Here is a 15,583-nt window from a genome sequence, read left to right on the forward strand (position 1 = left end):
CCTTCTCGCAGGAAGGACGGGGCTGGAGAAACCGCGGAGAGAATTTCATCCAGCTGTTGGAGGTCTCACAGGACAAGGACGTGAGACTTGACTCATCGGCAGGTCCACGTGATGAACTGAAAATGGCCCCGAGGAGAAGAGAAAGGCTTGGTCTTTTTTTTTTTTTTTTTTGGCAATAAATAATGACATAACTGTTGAAATGTGATAAAGAGATTGATAAAGATCACATTATATTTAGGCGTATTCCTTCAAATTTTCTTCTCTATGACATTGTGCCTTATACAGGTGAAATAATTCAATATGACAATGAATGCTTTTCGCTAACAATTTTTTTTATTTTAAAAAGCATAATTATCTCTTTTCTTGCTTCTGTCGGTTTGTTCCTGATTGAGGAAGGCCCGTCTGTAGACCCTTTGTCCCCGTAGGAGGAGACAGCAGTGTTTACATGGTGGCATGCACTGTATTTTGAGATTTAGTGCACAAGTCATATGACTGGCTTTGAACGTCTATACCAATTGAGTGATGGCAAATGGCAAATGTTAAACCCTAGAAACAACAAATAATCACTGAGATCATCGTAAGGGAGAGAAGACAAGCTTTGGAGCCAGAAGGATCTGGGCTCAAAGCCCAGCTGCAGGGTAACCAGCTGTGTCACCTGTAACTGCTGTGAGCAGTTTCCCATCTGCATTAGCTGTAATTTCTAATACGCTGTACTGTTGTAGGAATTAGATATAATATATGCAAACTGCTAACACGGTGCCTCACAGAGCTTTGGGGCCTTAGGGCTCATTGCTGCTATTACAGAATACCGTGAGACCATTTCCAGGAGTATGAATGTTAGATGCATGGAGTATCTTAAACCCAGTGATTTAAAAAAAAAATCCCTCCGATCATCTAAAGTCATAACACAGCAAACCTGAAAATGGTTGTTGGAAATACTAAGAACTACAAAATTTCTGTCCAAACTAGAAATATTTTTGGCCTCGCCTCCAGTGACTGACTGTCCTGTCTTGCCCCAAACTGAAGGAGTCGCTAGAATGTGGGACTTTCGGTACGAAACCTGGGAAAGTCCCAGGCAAACCAGGATGAGTTAGTCACCCTAGCCCCGCCTCACAGTTGTCTGGCCTTTTTGCTACAACTGGGATTCTCTTGGACTGGCAGCTTTACTTGGAAATCAATTAGAAATGCAAATCCTTGGGTCCCAACCCACACCTTCTGAGTCAGAAACCCGGGCCTGGGCCCAGCAGTCTGGGTTTAAATAAGTTCTCCAAATGATTTTAAGCCATGCAGCATGCTAAAGTTTGACGAACATTGCTCTACAATACGTCGCTTATATCAGACTAAGATATTTTGTGAAGAAGAATAGAAAGACGCAATGTATTGAGCCTATTTTAATTTCAGACTAAGATATTTTGTGAAGAAGAATAGAAAGACACAGTGTATTGAGCCTATTTTAATTTCTTTTTAAGACACGAGTCAGCGTTTTCCTGGCTGGTAGTCCCATTACGAAAAATTCAAGTTCTCTATCATTTAATTGCTGAGCTCCAACAGCGAAGAATGAGAAACGAGAAAGAAAATGACACACTGAGGCTAGGATAATACTGCAGCTCAGGAAATTACACCCGTTGAGGTTCTGAGGGGAGATGGGTAAGGAGAGTTGAGTTATGCAAACTAAAATGTGGGTTATAGTCTAACAGCTCACCTACCTTTGCCAGGTGTCATGCACTCAGCGTCCCGAACTGGGACTAGGGCAGGAAGTGTGTGGGTAGGGCTACATGATATTTCTGGAAGGAAACAGCCAGGAGCCTCCCAAACTAATGCCATTTTAGTCTCTTTAGCAACCATACCAGTCAGGGCCTCGGAAAGGCTTAGGTTCCTTTTGCAAAGGAAACTAGGGGAATTTTCGTAATACCTCGTCACTATTATTAAGGTATGACTTGAAATATTTGAATGTCTAAGACACAGGACGATACAACAATTTATTTTATCCCATAATATTGAAATCTTCACACCAAGCCCCTCAGCAGCTAACAGGGTTTCCTCGGTGAGGGGTTATCTCTTTTTGTGGGGAGCGGGATGGGGGGAGGAAGAAACAGCCAAATACTATCACACCGATGAGTGGAAATGACTGGCGCAACGGGCCGCTAAACTCCAATTGTCACCACTGTTCCCGTAGGGAGTCTGGGAATGTTAGCGGAAGACGAAGGTGACACCACTTGATTATTTTCCATCGATTGCCTTAATGTTTGCATAAAATATGATATAAGCACGTGTCATCATTAGATTTGCCACAGATCCTAATTCTTCCTCCAATACGAGGCCTAACCATGCCTTTCTTTCCCAAGAAGAACTATCTTTGACCAGGTATAAAATCAGCCGTGGCTTCCTCCATTAACCCTTCCTCCTCAACCCACTGCCGAGTCCTAGACGTCAAGTCCTCATCTTGCTAAACCCAGGACTCACAAAGGCCAACGTTTCTGCTAGCGTGTACTAATTTTTGTCTTAGTTGAAAGTATATCTTTTCTATTATGCTCTCGAAATGTTGGATAAATTTAACTCGAAAAGAAATATGATGCCACTAGCTTTGTACCTGCTTATGAGTTGTAGGTCTCACTGTCTGATTACGGTAAGCTAAGCCACATTCTAGGCAGGTGACATTCAATGACAATACCGCCCCAGCAAATTGGTTTAATTAGCAAGGTGGTCATTTAAATAGATGGCAGATAACCTTTACACGGTCTCCCATTATTTTTCATTAATTACCAAATAAAACTAGATATTGAAGCTTATTCATAATGGAATAAGGAACTCACGCTTGAAACACTGTGCATTAAAGATACCTGTAGCTTATTCCTCTCTTTAAAAAAAATGCAAATGGCATCTTTACTTTATTTCAAACCCCAGCCCTGATGGCCGTCCAAACGTTATGCAGACATAACCTCTTGAGCCACTATAGGAAGGACTGGTAAACATTGAGTTAGCAATCTTTAAAATCAGGAATAGGAGTACAAAGGGATAGGATTTGAAACTTCACGACCACTCCCTGTTCCTGTTCAATTCTCTTTTTTCTGCTCCCTAAACCAATGGGGGAGAGAGAAGGGCCACACTTCTGCGGCTCTTTCTGAAAAGTAGAATTGAATTTGGGAAACAAAGATGGACAGAGGGTACGGAAGGAACAAGCCGGCGAGTATCTCTCCTGACAGACTCTTTTCCGGCATCAGCTCAGTGTGCCTAATCCCCCAGAATTCAAGGAAACACTCCGAGCTGCTTTTTGTTATTTCTCTCTTCCTATTTCTGGGGCCAATGTGAAAAGAAATCTAAACGCGAAAGAAAGGCAGAAAATTCAACACCAAGCAAGTCCAGGCTGGAGAGGGCCAACATTCGCCACGGTCTGCACCCAAGAGGGGGAACCAAAACATGTCTGGCGTGATGCTCGGCTGGGACCTGCATCATGTCCCATTACTGCAGACGTCTCTGAACCCCAGTTTGGAGCCAGGAATCAAGAGGAACCCTCCCCGCACCTGCCCTACTGAGTTCTGCCTCCACGAAGCTCCACTCAACACTTTGTCCCATCCTGAGCCACAGCCTCTGTAACCCTGTCCTCCAGGTGCCCCGCCAGCAGCATCTTCTGCGTTGGCAGATAACCCCTGAAGTGCTGAGCCTAAAGGCAGAGCTGCAAGGAAGGATCTGCTCACTGGGCTGGCTACCTCTTGCTTCCAACGTCACATACCAGTTTGTCGCTTTCACTCCCAAAGGGAAGGAGAGCCCTCCTGCACATCAGTGAGAAATGTTCACTTCTCATTGGTCGATGGATTGTTTTTGCCATCTTTCTACATGAGAAGACATTGACTCGTGGGCCCGCTGGGGAAAGGCATTCACTGCCTCCGTGGGCTGAAATTTTAGCTGTCTCATCAGGACAAACGTGAAAGAATAGATCTATGAAATTTGGATGATAGAGAATTTTCCTCAAGTCCTAAGATGTTTTATTTCTGTCTCACTTTCTTTAAAAAATATAGAACACTGAATTGAAGCTGAAAGAGTAATTTTGAAGTGTGAACAGTTTAACTTATTGTACGTGTTCAAATTTCTATTTTGCGGCTCCTTTCAAGAGCCTAATCATTATAATCTAATCACGCAATTAAAAAATTATATACTGCTGAAAACAATTACACTAGATGCTTCCAATGGGATAAATTCATTTGGAAATTTAAGACACAAAGACCAAATCTACAGAAGATACGGGCTCAGTGACACTTTTATTTACACCAATTTAGTTTTATTGCCTGAATGTATGAGATATTATAAAAAAAATGAAATAAAATCTTTGCAATGAGGGATTACAGAATGGCAGATCTATTTATCTTTCTTTACTAAAAACAGTTCTTAAAAGTTGGATCGTGACTGAGAGGAGAAAAGGGTGAAGAAGCAGAAAGTTGCCAAGCACAGGGAGATTCACGGTCCCCCTCATCCCACCGCTGGACCAGTCCCATGAGGTGGGCGTTAGAGTCCCACTGTGAGGCTGAGGAAATGGAGGCTCGAGGAAATCGAGCACCGAGGCTGAAGAGACAGAGAGATGGAGATTAAACCATCATTTTTCTCACGGATGGGAAGGACTGGAAAATCCGGTGTCACACCTGTGAGCGAGTGGGCCTGCCTGAGCTCCCACAGAACTAGAAGTTCTCGCCCTCCGGGTCCCTGTGGCAGTACCAGCGCGGGCCTCCCGTCCCCAGGGCCGAACACCGCTCCGGATAGTCACCCACAAATGTGACGAGACAAAGGAGTATGTTGAGGACAGGCGGGGAGGAGGCATCACACTGCGGAGCCGAGCGCATGGGTTCCTCTCCCAGGCTCCCCCGCGGGACGGTCACTCCTCGTCCTCTGGGGAGAGGTGAGTGAAGGAGGTGGAGAAGCAGGGGTGTCCCCCGCCCTTCTCCTCCTTAAAAGAGGAGTGGAAACCTCTTCCCTTCTAAGGGGACATGAAGAATAAAGGTATACCGTTTGCATGAAAGCAAAGCCCTTACGACACTGTCCCCGGGGACTGAGGCCCACGTGCCGCTGCCAGTTTGTGCCAGCAGAGACTCTTTCGTTTCCTTTTCTCCATGCCAGGGGTGACAGTGTGGCTGGGTGGTTCAAGGCTTGGGTACTGGATCGCCGGCCTGGGTTTGGATACTGGTTCTACTACCTATAGGAGCTTTAGCCACTTTCTGAATCTCTCTCGATCTCCTTTTTCTCAAAGATAAAAATGGCATCTCCCCAGGGGCAGTTGCGAGGACAGTGACAAACACTGGGTGTGTATTTTACATGTTACCTGCTATCATCCTGGTCGTAATTTCTTGTAAGCAGACTCTCCGGCAAGCACAGGATGAATGAATTGTAGGAGCTCATTTAAGCACCGAGAGGTCATCGGTCACAGCATTTCACCCTTTGGTAGATAAGAAGAAAGGGGTGAGGAATTTAGACCAGGGAACACAAAAGGAGGGTGAGCCTGTTTGCCAAACACCCCGAAAGGGGAGCGCGTCCACATTCTCCACCCCTCCCCCACGTTAGAGTTTCCTTTCTAACTTCCCTTCCCCCCGACCCCTTCTCCCTCCTCTGCTCCTTCTTTCTCCTCCCTTCCGTTTTCTGTTCTTTCTGTCTTTTCTTTTCTAGAAAGCAGAATTCTAAACGTGATAACCGTTCACTTCATCCAGCTCCGCAAAGCAAATGTTCTCGGCAGCGCCTTCATCATTAAATTGTTATAGGATCAACATGTAAAGCCTTTCTCTGGGAAAAGCTAAACTCTAAACAAAGCAAAACAAAAAAAAATTAGAAGGAAAGTTTCAGGCTAGTTTCATCCTTTTGAAGAGACGGGAAGGAGGGGGCTTTGTGCAGGGGACACACAGGGAGGCCCAGTGTGGCCGAGCCTGGCAGACACTCTGATGTTAGGTCTTGGTTTGAATCCAGACTAGACAATCATTACTTTCTAAACCTTGAGAGTTTTGGCCCAGAAAAGTCTATGTGAAGAGGTATTCGTCTGGAAAGAATTTATGATTTCATAGAACTAGAGAAGAGTAAAGTTTCAACGGGTACCTCTCCCGTCTGTAGAACATCTGGTTCCAGCTGTTTTGGGCCACTCCGAGCCGTGTGTACGAGGAGCCAGTTAAAATCCGTGCTCCGCTGGCCAGTGCTTAAACTCCAGGAGAGGCGCTGGGAGCAGCCCGAGGGGTTCAGCTCTTCACCACTGCAGGCTCTGACGTCAGCCTCTGGAAGACTGCTTGTAAGTAGGTAGTAAGCTTGACCATTAAAAAATAATTTATCCTTTAATAATGTACCTAGTGTAAAACTTAGTGACTCTCTCTACATAATATACTGTATTATACTGTATTATACAGTATATTATGTAGAGAGAGTCACTGTATTATATACATATAATACAGTATGTTATATACAGTCTGTTAATACAGTATAATACTGTATAATACAGTATATTATGTAGAGAGAGTCACTGTATTATATACGTATAATACAGTATGTTATATATTATAATGTGCAGTATATTATATATGTACATTATGTAATACAGTTAATATATTGTATTATATCATTGAAATTTGCTGAGGGAGTAGAACTTAAATGTTCTTACTGAAAAAAATTATTCTTGATCAGCAAATATTCTTGACCAGGGAAATAGCGTATTAATTTATCATAAAAGCATAAATGACCAGACATGATCTCTGCGTTTCCTTGGCTATTATACTTTGCCTAGTTTCTCAGGAACACATATGTGAAAGAGAGGAAGAGACCAATTACTATTTAATGCCCTAGATGTGAGAAACAGAGAGGACCAAGTAACTTTTAACAATCACCTTCCGTACGCCAGCTGCTTTACATATGTTACCTCAGTTGATGCCTATGGCCACTTTATAAAGTGAGTATATTTTTTACTCCCATTTTAAATGAGGACATCATGGGCCATAGCATTTTGTTAGAACATGATAGCCGAGCAACCAGAAAGTGCTGGGGCCAGGATGTGAACTCACGTCTCGTTGATGCCATAGCCCCTGTGCGTCCCAGTGTAAAATGGTGCTCCCAAAAGCGGGATGAAATCTGGACTCTGGTCCTGAGCTTAGATTTCCCAAATCAAAGAACCGCTTTCCATAATCCAGAGTAAAAACTCTTCCATTTGCTACTGTTGAGCTATGTGCGAAATCTCCAGGCTGGGCTCAGTGGTCCTGTGTCTGCGTGTGCTGCTGCGGCTGGGGTGACTAACAGCTTCCTGAGGTCCTCCAGGACCAGTGCCTTCCTGAAGTCTGCTCTTTCATCCGCAGCCCTAACCCAGCCGTAGCCACATCCGGGTTCTCCTCACCACCCCAGTAGTCATCACCCTTTCGTTTGAAACGAGATCATCCCATCTCTGGTCACTGTGCCCTGGCTCCCCAGTCACCCTTCTCACCCGCTGCCCGCAGTCCAGCTGCTTAAAGTCCTGAGCGTCTAGACTGTCTTAACTCTCTTCTTCCTCTTCAATAACACCGTTCGCAAGCTCCTCAGTGCGTTCGTTCCGAAGGCTGCTTTCACGAACGACGGAAACGTATTCTCAAGGAGTCTAAAATCAAGGCATCGACAGGGCCGTCGCTTGCTCTGAAGGGCGGAGAGAAGCTTGCCTGGCCTGTTCCTAGTTTCTGGAGGTTCCCGGTAAACCTTGGCCTGTAGCTGCTTCTCTCCGGCCCTTCTCTCTTCCTTGTGTCTCTGTCTTTCTTCTTACAATGACATAAGTCGTTGGATTTACTGCTCACTCTAACCCAGTACGACCTGGTCTCAACTAATTACTTCTGCAAAGGTGCTATTTCTAAATAAGGCTACATTCTGAGGTTCCAAGAGGACATGAATTGGTGGGGGGAGGGTGGCATTATTCAACCCAGAATGCTCAGGGACCTGACCGACCCTCATTCCCTGCCCAGATTTAGCAGAGAGGGTCACCTGGTGGTGACAGCGCTGAGAGCCACAAATTGTTGCTTGTCCTGGATTCCAAGATGGCTCAGAAAGACCCTGGAAAGCCACATAAGTATGAAGTTCTGTTCCTTACTGTGGCGTTTTTTTGGATATTTGCTGGGCTCCTTGCTTGTTATGAAGCAGGTAATAAATAGGCTTAACTCACTTTGAAGGCAAGAACATACTTTGTAATCTGATAGATGCGGTTCCTTATACTTTAAAGCAATAGAAAAAAAAATGCCCTGAAGAATTTGAAAATAGGCATAAAGCGTGTATGGAAGTCAAAGAAGAAACACATCAGTTTAACAGATAATAGAAATTGCTTCTTAAAAACCGCCCTAAGAAAGATAACGAACTATAAATTGTGCCTGCCAAAATACAGTTCTCATGGACAATCATGCACCTGACGCTCTTTTTCCCAATTGAAAACGAATCAGGGATTGAAGTCACTTGAAAGAAAGATTTTTTAAAAATTCAGTTACATATATGTAAATTATAGCAGCTCCACCCACTTTCGTATACAATACCAACTGAATTCTCACAAGCTGGCCAACACATGTCTATAGACAAAATCAAGGTTTTGTACTATGATCTGCAGCTGAGTTATAGTGGAGACAAAGCAAGGACACTTTGCTTATTATCGTCCATGAAGCCAAACTGGATTTACAGCTCAACACAGCAGCCACAAGAACATGGAGAGCAGACGGGGAATGTGGATGGACGAAAATTACCTCGATTCAAATAAACCTTAAGAGGATTGCTGGACATAATTATTATAATAGCCTTAAAAAGATCACTTCACCAAATGTTTTTATCCGAAAAAGAGTAAATCAGATTGGTAACCATCTGAGAAACTCTACTTCTGCTATACTGACCTTTTTTCCATGAGGATGGGAGGACTCAGGATGAGTGGACAGGGGGCTGGTGACGACCCATCTGAATCTACAGATTTGTAAAGAGGTGGGAGAGGCAGGTATTGCCAAAAAGGCAGACAGCATGAACACCTTGAAGGCTATTTTCAAATGAGGCAGGACTTAGACTGTTGAGCTTGTCTAGAAGGCTTCATTAATGCCTTAAAGCATGTTTGTCAGGAAGCCCTGTAGGAGATTAATTAACAGCATGAACTTGAGAACCAGACAAATTTGCGAATGAGTCTCTCCTATGTCTCTATGAGTAAAGAAATTATTTCCCCTACATTTCATCATATTGAAGTCAGAGTTTATGAGAGTATTTATTAAATAAAGTTAGCATATGGCTTTAACACGATAATGCAGAATTCAGTGGCAGCTCTAGTAAAATAAACAATCTAATTACGTCAAAATTGGACCTTTCCTGAAGTAGGGTGATTGGTTTTCATTTTCTATAATATGTGAGCACCTGCGAAACTGGCAAATGTCAAGACGTTTCTTAGAAAATTTTATAAAAAGAATCAGTAGAGGAAGTTTAGATTGAGTTGCTATATAGCCTATCAATTTGGTCTTTCTAGTCTAAGTCCTTGGGTTTCAGATTTATGAATTCTTATAAGGTTATGTAAATGGATGCCTGTATGTGTGTACATTTTGAAAAAGAGATGGTTCGTAACTTTCATCAAATTTTTAAAGAGTTTCATAACCCCGAAAACATAAAGAATCATTACTGTACATGAAGAAATGGATTCCAAGTGGAATTCTTTAATTAGAGTCTTCTTAGTAGAGCATAAAGGTATTTATAATAGGTATTAGTAAATTTCCAAGTGATAGAAATTGTTAAATATGCCCTGTATTATTACTATTCAATTCTTTTTGTATTTCTGGAAACGTGAATCTCCAAGTTCATCTAAGACAAATTTGACCCCCGCTTCCACCACATCCTCAAAATTTCTCTTTTTCCCTTAGCTTTTTAGGACTTATATGAGATTATTAATAGACCATAATTTTTACTGTGGCTTCCTGTTAAATGGTCTGTTTCTTTCTCTATGTTGCATACTGAACGCATTTAATGGAAAAATGTGAAGCGCTATATTATTCAGGGGTGTCTGTGGTGTCCCCCCCGCCTGTCTTTCTCCTTGTTCTTTTGTTGATCGGAAACAGTTTTCGTGCCATCTCTGCTAGCGCTCTCAAAAGACCTCTTTCAAGAGCGATCATAAAGAAAATAAATGATAGATGTGTGGCTTGTTTTCACACACACACACACACACACACACACACACACACATTTCCATGAAATTTCATCATTGTTAAATGTAATCTCTGGGAACCTGCAAGCATCGCATAAAACTTATGGAAATGTAATTGATTCTTCTGGTTAATTAACATTGTTCTTTAATATTTTCAAGGTCAACTATAGGATAGTTTATATTTCTAAGAAACAGAGCGCATACTGCCAGAAGCTTAAGAATCTATTGAGAACAATCTAAGGAGTTTAAAGAGAGGCGGCAGGTGGAGTCGAACCGGGTTTTCAGGTACATCGATGACCGCAGATGAGTCACCACATTGTGCAACTATTTTCTTAGATGTCCACATCCAGCAGGTAAATTTTAACAGTGCACCTAGGCTTCTTTGTTTCTTGGATGTCACTCGATGGTAACCAAATGAATGAAACAGTAACGCGTAAATCAGATGCAAGGGTATTTATCTGTCAGAGCAGACTATATTTATCAATGTCTGTTATACTTGTGTCTTCTACCTTTAATACCCACTTCCTGGAATCCGGGAAACAAAAATAATTGATAGTCGAGAGCTGAGCATAGGATTCTAACAGAGAAACTCAGCTATGGGAGAATTTCTAAGGAACAGGCTGGATCCCACCGCACACTCTGCTCTTGGGGTGATTTTCTAACTGCCTGGTGAGGCTTGAGCCAGGTGTCCTGCATTTGTAAACCGGATCTGCACTGCCTTGTAAGAAACCCTCAGGTGAGATATTCGGCCTTTCCGAGCCTCCTTTGCCTCAACTCTTAGTAGAAGAAATGATAGTATCTTCCTCGTTAGAGTATTGTAAGGTTGAATTAAGAATGAATGGAAAGAACTTAGCACTGTGTTGATGCGTAGTTAATCATTTCTGTCTGTCGGCCCCTTTGTTTAATTACTCTCTTACCCTCACATGTTTTATTTTTCTTCCTTCATTCTTAAACTACATCCAATTTGTTTTTCCTTAAAAATGAGAGATAAATAAACATATATCTGAGAAATACTTCACATTGTTTCTTTGTGTCTGGATCTCATTCCGTTTCACGTTACTATATGCGAATTGAATTCATTGCCTCTGACTGTTACATAGCACACGAGCTATATTTTACATATCTATTTACTTAGTGATGGGAGGAGGTGGCTCCAAACTCTTCGCTGCTCCCAAACATCCCTGTGAGAAACAAATAGGTACATGGCTCCTCGCGAATGTGTACAAGCTCTTCTCTGGTGTATGTTTCCAGGGACAACATTCCTGTTCATAATTGCTTACCCTTACATATGGTAAAACTAGAAGGACAGCACATACTTTTATACACTTTTCCAGTAGGGTAGGGAGGGACATGGGATTGGAGATGGGACAAGAGGAGAAAAGTAATAAATCAAGGGCCTTCATCAGATGAATGCTAGTAGTAGTGTACCTTGGTCTGATGCGTGATCGATTCAGTCCTATGTACCTGAGGCCCTTGAAAATGAAATAAAAATGAAGTAAAAAATAATATGGCTTAATGCATTACCAGAATAAATACAATGCCTACTAACCTTAGTGTTCCCATCTGTGCTCAGGATGAATGTGCTGAGAACCAGGATGTCAGACCCCTAAGACCCTATTAAGATGCTGCAGAAATCAAAGATGATGTCTGCGAGGCCCTTAAAAACTTAAGTTTTAGGCTCTCTGTGAACAATTCAAAATTATTACTCCGTACAGATAACGTTCGAAATTTTATTTATAGATCTCTTTGCTAATCCACCCTGGCAATGGCCGGGACTTAAATGGTCTCTTCGAGCTTTAGCTCTTGTTGATTCCCACTGAGCCTATAAAGATTTCTTGTGAGTGGACTGTGTTTTGACACTTTGACCACTTCATCCAATTAAAGAATGGAGGGTCTCACACTCAGGTCACATATCATTTGGTCACGCATATTAGCAAAAGGTACAGAATCAGGTGATTTGAAGTAAGCAGTACAAAAAAAAATCTGAAACCAGGGTTCAAGTGTTAGCTTAAATTTGCACTCATAAATGGATATGACTTTAAAAAAAAGGAATAAAAGATTATTCAAGTTTTACCTATGCCAAAAAATCAAAATAATTACACTTTTCACTTTTTTGTCTTTCACAGGCCCAGTGCTAAATGACAAGTATGACAGCTTTTCGGAGCAGAATAAGGTGACTGTTACTTCAGGAACTGAGGAGAGATAGGCCTGGAAAAGTGGTTGTAATGATTTTCTTCAGAACTGATAACAAGAATTAATAACATGAAAGAGAAGAATCTTCATGAGACATGTCTGCAGGCAGCTCGGTCCTTTAATTCAGAGCAGAATTGTTTTAATTTTTAATAGTTTAGGATGTAATAGATAAATTAATGAAATTAGTTCATGTTGTTCAAACAGTCATAGTATCAGTTATTTCCGGTAATGCATAGCACAATAATTCTTTTCCTATTTAGGAGCCAGGAATAAGCAGTGGAGGAGCATAGTTAGAAGTAAACAGTACCACTAATTCGAAAAAAACTATTTCCAGCTTATTGAATTGTTTTTTAATTTCCTCCTTTATCTCCTTTATTGTGTCTAAGATATTCGCATCGCTCAAATATGATCTTTATATGTTCTGCTTATAATATTAAATACACAAATTTTATTTTAGTAGTGCATACAGAAATGATCCTATGTAGTCTGGATAAAGGAGATTTAAAGTACAGGTTACAAAGGATTAATTTTATGTATAAATCCCATTTTTATTCAGTTAGCCAAGGAAGTTCCTCACTTGTAAAATCTTCACGAGAGTTAACTGTAAATATACCGGAGGCAAAGCTGGGGATTTGGGACAATAATTTATGATTAAATCCAATCTTTTAATCTAGCCTTCGAGAGTTGACTATGAAACCCCTGTCCTCAGAGCTTTGCACCTTTTAATTATAATTCTTTGTATACTCATTGATTTAGGGAGCTGGAAGATTCACCTCCTAAAATAGGGCACTTCCTGAATGGGAATCTGTTTAAAAGAGTGTTTGACATATCATGTAGCTGCAACCCTTTCGACAGGCAGTAGCTATTGGTATAAAAACCAGCAGTTAAACCTCATATTCACCTCTGTTCTACATACAGCATATGCTTACATATTCTTATTGTATGTCTACAGTTTAACTCCATTTTCCAAATCTAACCTAGCCTGCTTCCTTCCTCTGGGGCAAGAAAAGCAACTTGTAAAGTCATCTGAGCATCATAACCCTCAGGTGGTATCTTCTGGGCTTGAAGGTTTGCCAGAGGTGCTGTGTGTTGGCTCACGCCACTCAACAGGAAGTCTGCACTGAACCCACATCTCTGATCACCTGTCGCCCTGAGGAATATTCACCCCAGAACATTCACCAGATTGTCTTAATTCACCTGTCTCCTGCTTCGTGTCACTCAGCCCTAAGGGAAGAGATTGAACTGTTTAAAATAGAGATACCTTAATTCTACAGTTAGAAGATTGGAATTTGACACAAAAATCTACTTGTTCTAGCTCCAGTGGTTCCGGTGAATATTAAAAGAGGGAAAATATATTTTAAAAAATATGCTCCAGCAAATCTGTAGCATCTTTTTTATAAGCAAAGCATTGAACATCACCCACTTGCTGGCCACTGCTCCACTTTGAGTCATCTGAAGTCAATCACTGTCGTCCTAGGGGGATGGTGGAAAATGCCAGTGAAATCGGGAACTAATTCAACGACATGCTCATGTTCCATTCATTTAGCAAGTGGTTCTCTGAGGAGGGGAGCATTTCACGTATTCCTGACTGTACTAAATTAACTTAGAAGATTGAAGGATGACTTTGCTCTTTTCAGTTCTCAGCTGTCATCTTAGAGTTTTCTTGGTCACGAGAGGATCTGCGAACATTCAGGAAAGCCTAAATGAGCTATCGTTAGTTAGGCCACAGGGATTTAGAAGCTTGAGTGTATTCTGTGGCATTGGTGGGACTGCCTCTGTACAATTGATATCCCTAATTATCGGCAGCAGATAGCGCTGTCAGTGAATGAGCGACCTTCTCAGGTCCTTTCCCCAAGTAGACTTGTGCTATCACAGTTCAGAGGCAATCGCTGTCCATCAGCCCCAGGTCAGCCTGCAATGCCGGCGCCTTGGGCTTCAGAAAGACACTGGCTGGGGCCGAACACCTCATTTTCCTCCTCCGAGGCACAGTTACGTAAGAGAGAGGCTCTTCTAGGGCTTTAAATGCTTACGTAGTGCTGGAAGATACCATTGCCTGGATTTGGTACAGCTGGGAAGAAAAGGTTAGTCCAGGATGAGAGATGTCTGAGACTCAGCAGCTGAGGCGGAGAAGGAGGCCAAATCACAGAAAGACGAATAGCACATGATCCCACTTACAGGGTGTATTTAAAATTGTCCAGCCCATAGAATCAGTGGCATGGTGGCTGCCAGGGGCGGGAGGAGGAAATGGGGTGTGATTAATCAACAGGCAGCAAGTTTCAGTTGTGCAAGAGAAATAAATTCTAGAGACCCGTGCAAGACTGTGCCACAGTCAGCAACGCTCAGACTTTTGTTGAGAAGGTAGATCTTGTGTTAAGTATTCCTACCATAATAAAAAAATAAATAAATAAAATTAAAAAAAAATACAGTGGAGTCAGATCTGTTGATAAGTATTTAGCAGATCGCAGGACCCAAGAATCCTTATTCAAGGCAGTCTAAAGCATGACGCAGGCCCTGGGGAACAGACAATAGAAAGAAAGACTTTTCACTTTGCAGAATAAGAATTCTCTGCCTTCAGAGAACACTGGATGCCTCTTTACCCCACACCCCTACACTGAAATGCTTTTCTCATTTGTAAAAACTGTGCTTTACCGTTTACCTGAAGGTTATAACTGTGACTCTACCTAATAACCCACATATATGATTCCTTTTAGAAGAGCCGCAGAGATGGCGATGGAGTGTAACACCTGAAATAATAGGATTTTACAGGAAATAATGTAAATGAAGCCTTTTGCCCTTCATGACCCATAATAAAATGCTCTTGTTACCAAGCTCTGCAGGCAAAGCCAGTGCGGGTTGCCATGGCAACGCCCAGCTGTGTCTCCGCTCTGTTGCTTAATGATCAGTGTGATGTCAGGCTCTTGAGATAACCACAAGCTTAGACAAATCTTTACAGCCACAGTGACAGTCCACTCGGGACTGCAGCCATGTCTGGGTGAGGGCTCCCGGGTTCAGGTATAATCAAAATACACGCAGACCTATGATTGGGAAGGTTTCAGCAGAGAACTAGGTCATCTTTGTCATTCTCTTCTCCACATGACTGCCCAGGAGGAAGCGAGCCAGGAACAGGGCAGCCACAGTGCCTTACTGAAGATGATGCTTCTCCTATGGGTGGGATGAGTGGCTGGTCCACACTGGTCCACACCACAAAGGACACCACAAAGACCTTTGGGTCCTGCTTCCCAACTTCCCTTCGTCTACCTGCCTTCC

At 42.3% G+C, this 15,583-nt stretch overlaps 1 long non-coding RNA gene across 4 annotated transcripts in view; it reads left to right on the forward strand.

Annotated features, from left to right (window-relative positions):
• The window catches only part of LOC111731397, a 19,845-nt gene extending 4,722 nt beyond the window's left edge, over positions 1 to 15,123 (forward strand). Inside the window, exons 1-4 of one of the 4 annotated variants that reach the window (XR_002777116.1) lie at positions 7 to 4,888; positions 5,237 to 5,288; positions 10,283 to 10,476; positions 12,250 to 15,123. This is a non-coding gene — a long non-coding RNA (uncharacterized LOC111731397). Of the gene's footprint in view, positions 1 to 6; positions 6,257 to 10,282; positions 10,477 to 12,249 lie in introns of those variants that run through there. The other 3 variants (XR_002777114.1, XR_002777115.1, XR_002777113.1) reach the window with 3 other exon arrangements.
• Positions 15,124 to 15,583: the final 460 nt, after the last annotated feature.

This window comes from Pteropus vampyrus, unplaced genomic scaffold, assembly GCF_000151845.1.
Source record: "Pteropus vampyrus isolate Shadow unplaced genomic scaffold, Pvam_2.0 Scaffold370, whole genome shotgun sequence".
Lineage (NCBI taxonomy): Eukaryota > Metazoa > Chordata > Mammalia > Chiroptera > Pteropodidae > Pteropus > Pteropus vampyrus.